This window comes from Priapulus caudatus, unplaced genomic scaffold (genome assembly GCF_000485595.1).
Source record: "Priapulus caudatus unplaced genomic scaffold, Priapulus_caudatus-5.0.1 Scaffold40, whole genome shotgun sequence".
Classification (NCBI taxonomy): domain Eukaryota; kingdom Metazoa; phylum Priapulida; class Priapulimorpha; order Priapulimorphida; family Priapulidae; genus Priapulus; species Priapulus caudatus.
In genome coordinates, this window is record NW_014577101.1 from 447814 (window position 1) to 458212 (window position 10399).

Consider the following 10399-nt stretch of genomic DNA (forward strand, 5'->3'; position numbering starts at 1 on the left):
GCTGAATGCCGAATGTTCGGTGGTGCCATTGAAGTGCGGCCGTTGATAAAACGTTTCAGCCGCTGTCTTTGTCGCGTGCTGACGTCGCCTCTCCAATGGCTTCATGACTCCGTCACAACTGCCGAGGCAGCGGCGCTCTCGTCGCTCGCTACTTTGCCGGCGGCGGCGTCGGCAGACAGACGCGCTTTTGTGTCGCCTGTCCTCGCGCACGTTTGACACGGGACGGTTTGCGATGTGGGTAATCTTGAAATTCTGGTCACTCTGCCGCGCGGGCTTCGCCTTCGCGCGCGACTACAGTGCTATGCTGTGTGTGTGTGTGTGTGTGTGTGTGTGTGTGTGTGTGTGTGTGTGTGTGTGTGTGTGTGTGTGTGTGTGCGCGCGCGACGTGCGTTCAAGATATACAACCGCGTCAGTAGTATGTAGCGGATGAAGCATTCTGAATTTTTTTCTTCTTCATCAAGAAAAACTAATATACTGTGTTCTCTGAATTAAGCTACCATAGCCGCACACAGGCCATGTAACCATATCTCGCCCCCCCACACACACACCGAATTGCACCTACACAGACACATCACGGATCACAACAACAGACCAGCGCGTACCCACATGCAACACCACACACCAACACACAACACACACACACACACATCAACACACACCTCACACACATCACACAACACACATCGTGAGGGGGCACGCACTACACAGACAGACCACCACGCGCGCGCGCCTGCACAGAACGAACGCAGCACACACACATACATCCAGCACGCACACCAATCACCACGCATCGAGAGGAACATACCACCACATAGGATCACACGCGCGCGGTGAAGTTTGTTACTGTGTGTGTGTGTGTGTTGTGTGTGTTGTGTGTGTTGGTGTGTGTGTGTGTGTGGTGATGTGTGTGTGTGATATGTTGTGTGTGTGATGTGTGTGTGGTGTGTGTGTGTGTGGTGTGTGTGTATGTGTGTGTGTGTGTGCTGTGTGTTGTGTGATGTGTGTGTGTAGTGTGTGTGTGGTGTGTATGTGTGTGTGTGCGTGAGTGGCATGCTTACGTACGTTGTGCAGCGCGCGGCGTGAATGTGAATAACAACGGAATCCACTGGCACACGCGAACGGTGCACCCAAACCCGCACGGCACCGTACGCAGCACATGCACGGGCGCACGACACAGCTCACAGCGCGCACACACAGGCACGCACGCGGCACACAGCGCAAGGCACGTCACTTACACACACACACACACACACACGACCACACACACACCACACACACACACACATCCACACACACAAACAGAAACTTTAGCCTTAGATAACGCTTTACGCAAAGTTGAGATATCCATTATTACCAGTAAAGGTGAATATTCTGACAATCAAAACATGTTGAATTAAGCTATTTTTACAGTACGGGGATAACAGCCGCAAATGAATTGGAAAGAGAAATTGTGTTGGCAGTAGAAACGAACTCACATGTCGAAGCCATCAGAGAAACTAAATACGCCTACAATGTAAGCATTGTAAATGCTGGTTTTGGGAAAAAATTGGTAGTCACGCTAATTTTGCCTCTTTGGTAACCCATTTTTTAACATTTAAATCAGATAGCAAAGCCTTTGATATATTTCTTTACAGTGATTTTGTATATAAAAAGTTGTATATAATAGTTTACTGGTATTTCATGTTTTTGTGTATGTCGCTCATTGTGTAAATAGTGCACTAAAACGTAGTCCTTTTTTAGAACGTTTGCGAAAACGAAAAATATCTCTGTCTTTATGAAGGGTATCCTTGGACTAGTAATGGCACTTAGTAGTAAGCACTAGTACTAGTACTAGTACTTGGACTAAGTATTGGACTAGGAATTGCGATTTCAAATGTTTGTGTGTGTGTTGTGTGTGTGTGTGTGTGTGTGTGTGTGTGTGTGTGTGTGTGTGTGTGTTGTGTGTGTGCGCGCGCGCACCGCTCACGAGAACCGTAATCACATCTCGCCTAATAGAGTCAAACTTCTGGGCAGACATTTGCAAATATATGACGTTGGGGTTTATACATTTCTCAGCGGAACGCGTGTAGCAATTCAGCTAATAGCGACAGCCACAAACAGTAATCTGATAATCGGACGCGCTTCTGCGTTATACAAGCTGATCGCATTACGGAAGGCTCCGAGTTTCTCCAAGTTGGCACGATAGACATCGATACACACACCTGCCTACGCCCCAGTTGTCGGCTTTCTGCTATTTTTGCCAAACGGTTTGTCGATATACAGTAAGAACACGCACACGAGGCAAAACTATATCGATGCTGTGTTACATACGGGCCTCACATTGAGTGGCAGCATATTATCAACGATGCAAAAAATAGAGAAAGTTGTACAGACTGATGTGTATTCAGTCGTTAGTTTGACTTGCACGAGAATAGCCACAGTACTATCACTGATTCGTGGGCGGGCATCCCATCGCATCAATGCAACCCGACTGTCTACAGTGTACCTGTAGGTTCCTCGGTGAACGCTAAGCGTATCTTATAGACATACACCATACCTATCAATCTGCGAACATTCCTGATGCTATTGCATGTTGCTGTTTATTCAATGTTTGGGCAGTATAACCATATTTATCACTGTCTAGTTCATTAGCGCTACCGTTGCCACTACGTTGCAAAATGGCAATTTCGCGTGTGTATGTTATGCGACTGAATTTTACGCAATACGAAAATTGCAACTCGCATCCACCCAATGCATATTTCAGACATTTGGCATTCTCTGCAGTTGGAGTCTTGACGCTTGCAATGTGAAATCATATTTGTTTTTATTGCATAATCATTCCCCTTCTATTTCCGTGCTAGATTACAGTTATGCTAAATCTGTAGTTCAATGTACATAACAACAAGATCTAATAATACCTAAGGTATTTTTATAATATAATTATATATTATAAGGTATTATTAGCTTTTGATAACAACTTATTCGTCTGTGTCGCTTTCCGTTATAAGCAGCTCCACTTATATGTAAGTCAGACATATTGCCACATGTATAATTCGAAATTGAAATTTGTTACGCATAAAATATTTTAAAAATAACTATTGATTGTTAGCTGTTTCTGGTTAGCTTTCAAGGTTGTGCTGTTCATATCCATAAATCAATAGTGATACTTCATATTTTCTCTTTTTTTGAGAAATCTCCAAACGAACGACGCACGCATCCTTTTATGATCTGACAAAAGATCAAAAGACACGATTTTTATGGTTTTATCTACCACACGGCTTTGACACTCCGAATTCCAAAACAAATTATTATTTACGACTCCGAGCTAGCATATTGCCTACTCATATCAGTTCAATCACATTTGTGGTTTTACTCCGTCGTTGCATCTTCTTGTTGTCTTTTGTGCACGAAGTAACAACCTTCCGGTCGGCAGCATTCATTTCCCGTGGCCACTTAAACGTCGAATGTACTGTAATAATCATTGCGTGAAGAGCTTATATTCGCTGCCAAGAAGTAGCGTACATCATTCTCTCTATCATTAGTAGAAAAAAAAAAATTCGTGGAAGCAGTCATGAACGATATCATGATTTCAAGTATTTCATAGCACAGCTAGGTGCCAGCTCCACGCTCACGCGGCCGATACGTGATCGTACGGTCGGCATCCGTGAGAATTAAATAAGGTACAGGAGCCTTGTGGTCGTAAAAAACTAGTAGCTAATAGCACGTCAAATATGTCGTATCATCTTGATATCGCTCGGAAAGACGCGTAACGTGTGTGCGTATGTTATAACGATGGACCAGACAAACTGGAATTTGTTAACTAATCCACATCTGCACAGAGGTATGCTAAGGTAAATCAGGTAATAAGTAAGTAGGATTTAATCGTGTGCTGGTTGATTCAGCCCCCGATATCTGATCGCGGGCATAACCCCCTTCTTCGTTATAACGAAGCGTTATTCGTTTAGCGACGTCCCGTGAAAACAAAGTTACATAGGAATTTCCGATAAAAGAGCATCACTGTCAATCTAGGCAATACATGCGTATACACCTTATTTGATTCCGAATACTGTTCTCATATTATCATAATCCACGCAAAATATTACATCGCACAGATCACCAAAATTGTACTGGACTAGTCGTAAAAATAGTCGTACTAGTAGTAAAATTCCTTTCTCGGCATTAAATGCATACCTCATAATATACCCGGCAATATTTATATGCATGTACCCTCTCATCACGGCTGATTTTGTATAGGATGTCACGATGTAACTATGGTTGGTCGTATCGCATGTATTTCGCTTTACTCTCTCAGCTATTCTTTTGTCCACATTTAGTTAGATACCGGCAAGTTGACAATGATTTTGACAATTGTAGAATACAAGCAGACACATGGGTGTACGATGACGTATATTTTTTTATAATACTAGCCGTACCTCATCTGTGTGTAGTTTTAATTATACTATGCAACGTATGAAGGATTTTAAATCCTAAGAGATGTTTTCAACTGAGCTTTTCCTACCACACTACAGTGTGATTTAAATCTTGTATAGTAGGCCTACTCTTTACAGCGATAACTTCATCAAGTCAACTACGTATCTCATTGTTTGTTTGTGTTATTTGGAAAAGCGTTTTCCGTTTTCCTCAACACTAGATCTTAATTGGGTACCGCGCTGTGACTATATACGTTTATTTACACAAGAGCGCATAGACGTTTGTAGTCGCACTTGCAGCACAAACGCTACGATACAAATAATCTAACAATATCGCTTTCGGCTTCGTTTACACAGGTCACTCGCGCGTGTTCGTCGCCCATTTACGGTCGGGAGCTCAAGTGTTGACATTTTCATCTCTAATCAAACACGCTAGCACGGCCGCACCGCCGTAATTCCCCTAATTTGATTAGCCGACAGTCGTGATACAAATCCTATTTGTACACATGTATACACGGAGTCATGCGGTGCGTGGCACACGTGCGCCGCCGCATTACCGCGCTCTCTTATTCATCATCCATAATTAATTAGCGGACCAGATGTGGCACAGTTATAGTAACGCCCTCTGGAGGCAAACCTGAGGAATTTCAATCAGTTGTTTCGTGAGCTGAGCGCGTTCGCTTAATTTGATACTAGAGTTGCTTGCATGGATTAAATTTGCGGGGGAATAATTCATCAAGTGCAAAGTCGTTCGTTGCGTTCCGATTACACATGAGCATATACCAGATGATCATTTTTTTGAAGTAAAATACAATTGCACGCGAAGAATCTGCATACTCCATATATATCTTTTATTACATGACTATTTTTGGCTTACAAGCCTCCGCGTAATTTGCATAGAGATTATAAAATATTATTGGAGCTTGTATTCTTACTCCATAGATAATTCGTCAGAGGGTTAACTTCTAATACATAGATATATTATTACAGAATGTGTTTATATGGTGTGTAGATAAACGTGCAGATCAATATTATATATATTGATATATATATATATAATATGTATATATGTAGTGTAGATAAACGTGCAGATATATATTATATATATTGATATATTATTCTTGCAAAAACGAAAAACGCGTGGATGCATTAATCATGTTCTTTCCTATAAGCGCGCCTCGGCCATTTTATACCCCATTTTTCTATGACCTAATTAGCACAGCTGGAATTTCCGATCTCACTTATTAGAAGAAACTTGTGGAAAGAGATGCCTTATACTTCCTCGAGTTACGGGTATGAGCAGCATGGACCAATGCCAATCTACAGATTTATCTGTGATAGGTTTCTTGACCTCTTGCGCCCTGGCTATAACTATACCAGCCTGTAACCCGATGCAGTTAAAATTGAATGCCACAGCGTAGACGTCTGGCCATGAATTAAGAGGTAGGTGTTCAATTACGTAAGTAAAATCAAGGGATAGCTATTTAATATAGCTCACACGATCACAACACGCATCATGGAACACCCAGTTTGCGTACCGTTGTAAGTGTTCATATTCTTACCAAATAAAATTTCGACTCGATGTAGAGTTTCTTCTTGTCAACGTGTATAATACAGTTGCACTGTAGTAGCACGATTACATTAATGTTAACTATCTTTCCTCGTAGCTCTAGCTGGAAGTAGCCGTACCGCTGTAGAATCGCTGAGCCTTTCGAGCTTACTTGAATATTTAGGGCTTCAGCATGTGATTAAAACACGGTTTAAACACGAGGTCGAATTAAGCCTTTCAGCGTCAAATCAAGATTAAATATTGTAAATTGCACTGAAATCCCTAGCACGAAAACATAACAGGGGCGGATCCAGGGGGGGGATTATGATGTTATGATTACAGCATAAACATCTGAAATAGCGACATCAGTAACAACAATGAAAATAATATTAATTATATGATATATAAACTAATTATTTTACACACATATTAATAACAAGAAAATGAGGAGGGTGTCTAATGAGGAGGGGTGGATTGATACGAAAAGCCGATATGGTGATAATACATTATTACATTCTGGTAGATTTATGCTAGCTGTGCGATTCAGTACTAAATAATATCTCGCCTCTTCCAATATGATATAGTGTGGAATATCACGCAAAAGCAAAATTAATTGTCAAAAGTCTGGTAACTGCCCGTGACCTTGTCCTTTCTGTATTATCCATAAATATCCACCAAATTACAACGTTATTCTGTAAATAAATGTCTTCTCAGTTCAAGTTAAATTTGAATAAAGATCCCCTCGTGTATCTTTATGGGTTAACCAGAAGGTAGATAGCATTAACACGTGACCGGAAAACGAGCCACATAAGAATGAATAGAGAATTCAAATACCGTGTATTGAGTCTGTGATTCGACTGCTGAGATGCAGTCATATAAAGTTATTCCTCACGCAATGGCAGCTATATGCAACGGACTATACGGTGACACGTTCAAACAGAGCTAAGCTTTATCTACAGCATTCTACTTCTTCTTATATCTATTCTTTCTCTGTGGATGTAACTGCCGAAGAGTTATTATACCCTTGTAATCTGTCTTACAGTATTATTATAATAACCTTACTTTATTCTTGCACCTTTCACAAGTGAATTTAATTTGACATAAAAGTTAACGTTGTTCTAAAGCCCCTTGTTTGCACTACAAAGACGAACCACTAACAACTATACGCGCATTGAGCTTAAGGATAATTATCCCCGCCAAGTTGTGCTAGCAAATTGAATTCGACAAAGCAGTAATCACATAATCAGCTTTCAGCAGAATGGCGCTAATCAGATGCTAAATTTGTTCGGTGACAATACGACGCTGACTTTTTCTCGGCATACGCACATTGTCTGATGACGACGAAGTCACGGAAATAATGAGAACGTCATGTATTAGTTAATTAAGAAATTTTTGAGAAAATTATATCGAACGCGCCGTAATCCATATTGTGACGATAGACGCTATGAATGGACCCGAGACAATAAATTTGCCCTTCAGAATGTCGATTATTTCATCTCGGTGAGAAATTAATCGGTTCGATTATCATTCGATAAGAAAAGAAATTGCCTTAATCAGGTAATGGCAGTCCCAAGAGGCATAGGGATTTTAGCGCAGTTTAGTATAGAAAATAACTTTGACGTGTATTAAAAATAGCAACTGATCGGTGTGACTAAATATTGCTTGCCCGCATTTGAACCTCGGCGATGGAGTAAGTATGCAAACCTTATGTCGCGACTCAGATGCGCTCAGTTGAGTGTACAGACTGATGTCGTAGAGCCATCTAGCGTCAAAAATATTAGCACCAGCTAGCTTTTGTATTTTCCCATTGTATATAATTCAAACACGTAGGCGTGCACGCACGGACACACGCATACTTGTATGCATGCACACACACTTTTAACTTTTCTTCAAACAAATATCATCTATATTACATACTATATTAAACCACCTTAAGCATTTTAACCACATCTAAAAAGCCGTAAAATTATAGCTAATCGCTATTCTTATTTCTATTTGAAAGATAGATATTTGGTTTGTAGCTAATTAAACGTATACTAACAGCGCAAGCTGTTTATACCTGGGATGTGTGCATGTTCAGGGCCGTAATTAGAGCGGGCAGGGAGGGGGCAATTGCCCCTCCCCCAGAGAAATGTAGATACATTACATGGTCAATGGCGCTTACCTTCCCAGATCACGCCAAGCACGTGATATTGCCCCATGCATGGGTTATAGCTATACGACATAATATTATTGTAACTAATAGGCTAGCACGAAATAAATAACAACCAACAACGTTTATCCCGCAGTTTTTATTTGCTTCCGTGAGATCGCAATGCCTTGGAATAGCAATTAAACATAGCTGTGGTTAGAATCGAAAAACAGCGGTTCACCAAACAGCCAACTTATACAGCCATCTGGTGTCGCATGACTCATGATTAATGATATTTTATCGGCCTCTTGTGTGAGTTTAGTGGTAACCATGCAAGACGCCCTACTGTTTCATATTTATATATATATATAATATATAATATATATATATATATATATATATATATATATATATATATATATATATAATATTTATATATATATATTTTTTCATTTTTTTATATATTAGAGTCAACAGATCTGCAGGTAGAAATATATTCTAGTAATCTGTGAGGAGTGACATTTGACTAGGCCACGAAACGTGTACCCTATCGCATGCATATATGCATCATACAATATTTCAGCCGGAGTAGAGATCGACAGTCCTGGCGGAACCTTTCCGGCTTCGTAGAATTTTCCTTAACACTTTTACCACATGCACATATTACATAGCTATATAGACCTATTATTATATAGGCCTAGTACAGGTTAAAAAATAAATGTTAGTAAATTATGTGTGTTTTATTACTTCGTTGTTTGTAATGAGTATCACTTATTGACACGATCTTAGACGTTCATAGATTTAGTTGTTTTTTCTTAGACTTTCACGATCGGATTGTGAATTAAAACGCACCATGTTGTCATCTTGTATTTCGTTACCGTAACCGGAACATTGGTATATGCAATATGAATTATCTTTGACTACTTTTTTATTGTAGTTTCTATGTCATTATTTAAGCTATACCGCCACCCAAAGAGAACATGCCACAAACGACGTGATGCCTGCAACCACAGACTTAAATTATTTAAAGGCAACATCTGCATCATTATTTGAATCAACGACAACATTCTACGTTAGAATACATGTGCCCAGAAGGACACAATGTCCTTTCTAAATAGGTAGATAGAGAATGCAAATAATTTTCCAAACATAATTAATTTTCCCGGGCGTCGATGTGTTTAAGTGTAATGGCAAATGTATATAAATGAATGACAATTAATATTATCAGGAGTGAATAATAATAGATTCTATATTCTAATTATAGATTCTAGATTATATTTAGATTCTAATCTATTATAATTCACTCAGAATATTATGGCATGCTTACAATCTATATTTAGGGTTCACTTGTTTCGTCAGAATGTTGTGTAGCATCAAGAGCTGATAATACGACTAATGATTAATGATAGCATCAGGAGTGAATAATAATAGATATATTATTATTCACTCCTGCTAGTATTATATTCAGGGCTCTTGATATCATCCATTCTGCACTTATTATTCCAAGAGAACGAGAAGGTATATATGGTACAGGTTTAATTACATCCCAAGGAAAATGTATACCCTTTCAGCAGCATCGTTGCTCGACAAATTTTTTTATTACATGGTTAAATACGCTTCGATTCTATGAGTGGTACGTGGTTAAACAGATCTGTTATGACAGCAGACTGATTACAATAATACTTCCTCATCTAGTCCTGCTTTAATGACTTTTTTGTTCGTTGGCGTAAGGATTGTTTTCTTGGCGTGATAGGCCTCCTCTACCGCAGTTGCCACCTGTTCTGCCTGGTTACCGGTTAATATAAGGTCCTTTTGAAAGAGTGGGCACCTAATATCCAGCATTGGCTGCAAAAAATGAAGCCATAAACTATAATATTATAAAAGTTGATACTCAAAACACGACTATTTCATTGATCTTGTCAGCCGATGACCGGTGTTGGTTGCAATTAAGCCCAGGTGTGAACCCAGGTTATATAAAAGCGAGTTTTGATATGCAAAACAGGATTATATTTGATAGTGCGCGTATAAATGATATGCATTCCCATACGACAAACGCATGCATACATATAATCGCATGCGTAAGTAATCCTTCGCTGACGCTGGCATGGAGTTTCGTAGTCCCACGTTATATCAATATAATCAGGAGTCAATAATAATAAATCCATTATTATTATTATATAATAATAATCTATTATGTAATCTGTCGTTAAATATATATATATTATTAATGTAACACACACACACACACACACACACACACACACACACACACACACACACACACACACACACACACACACACACACACAC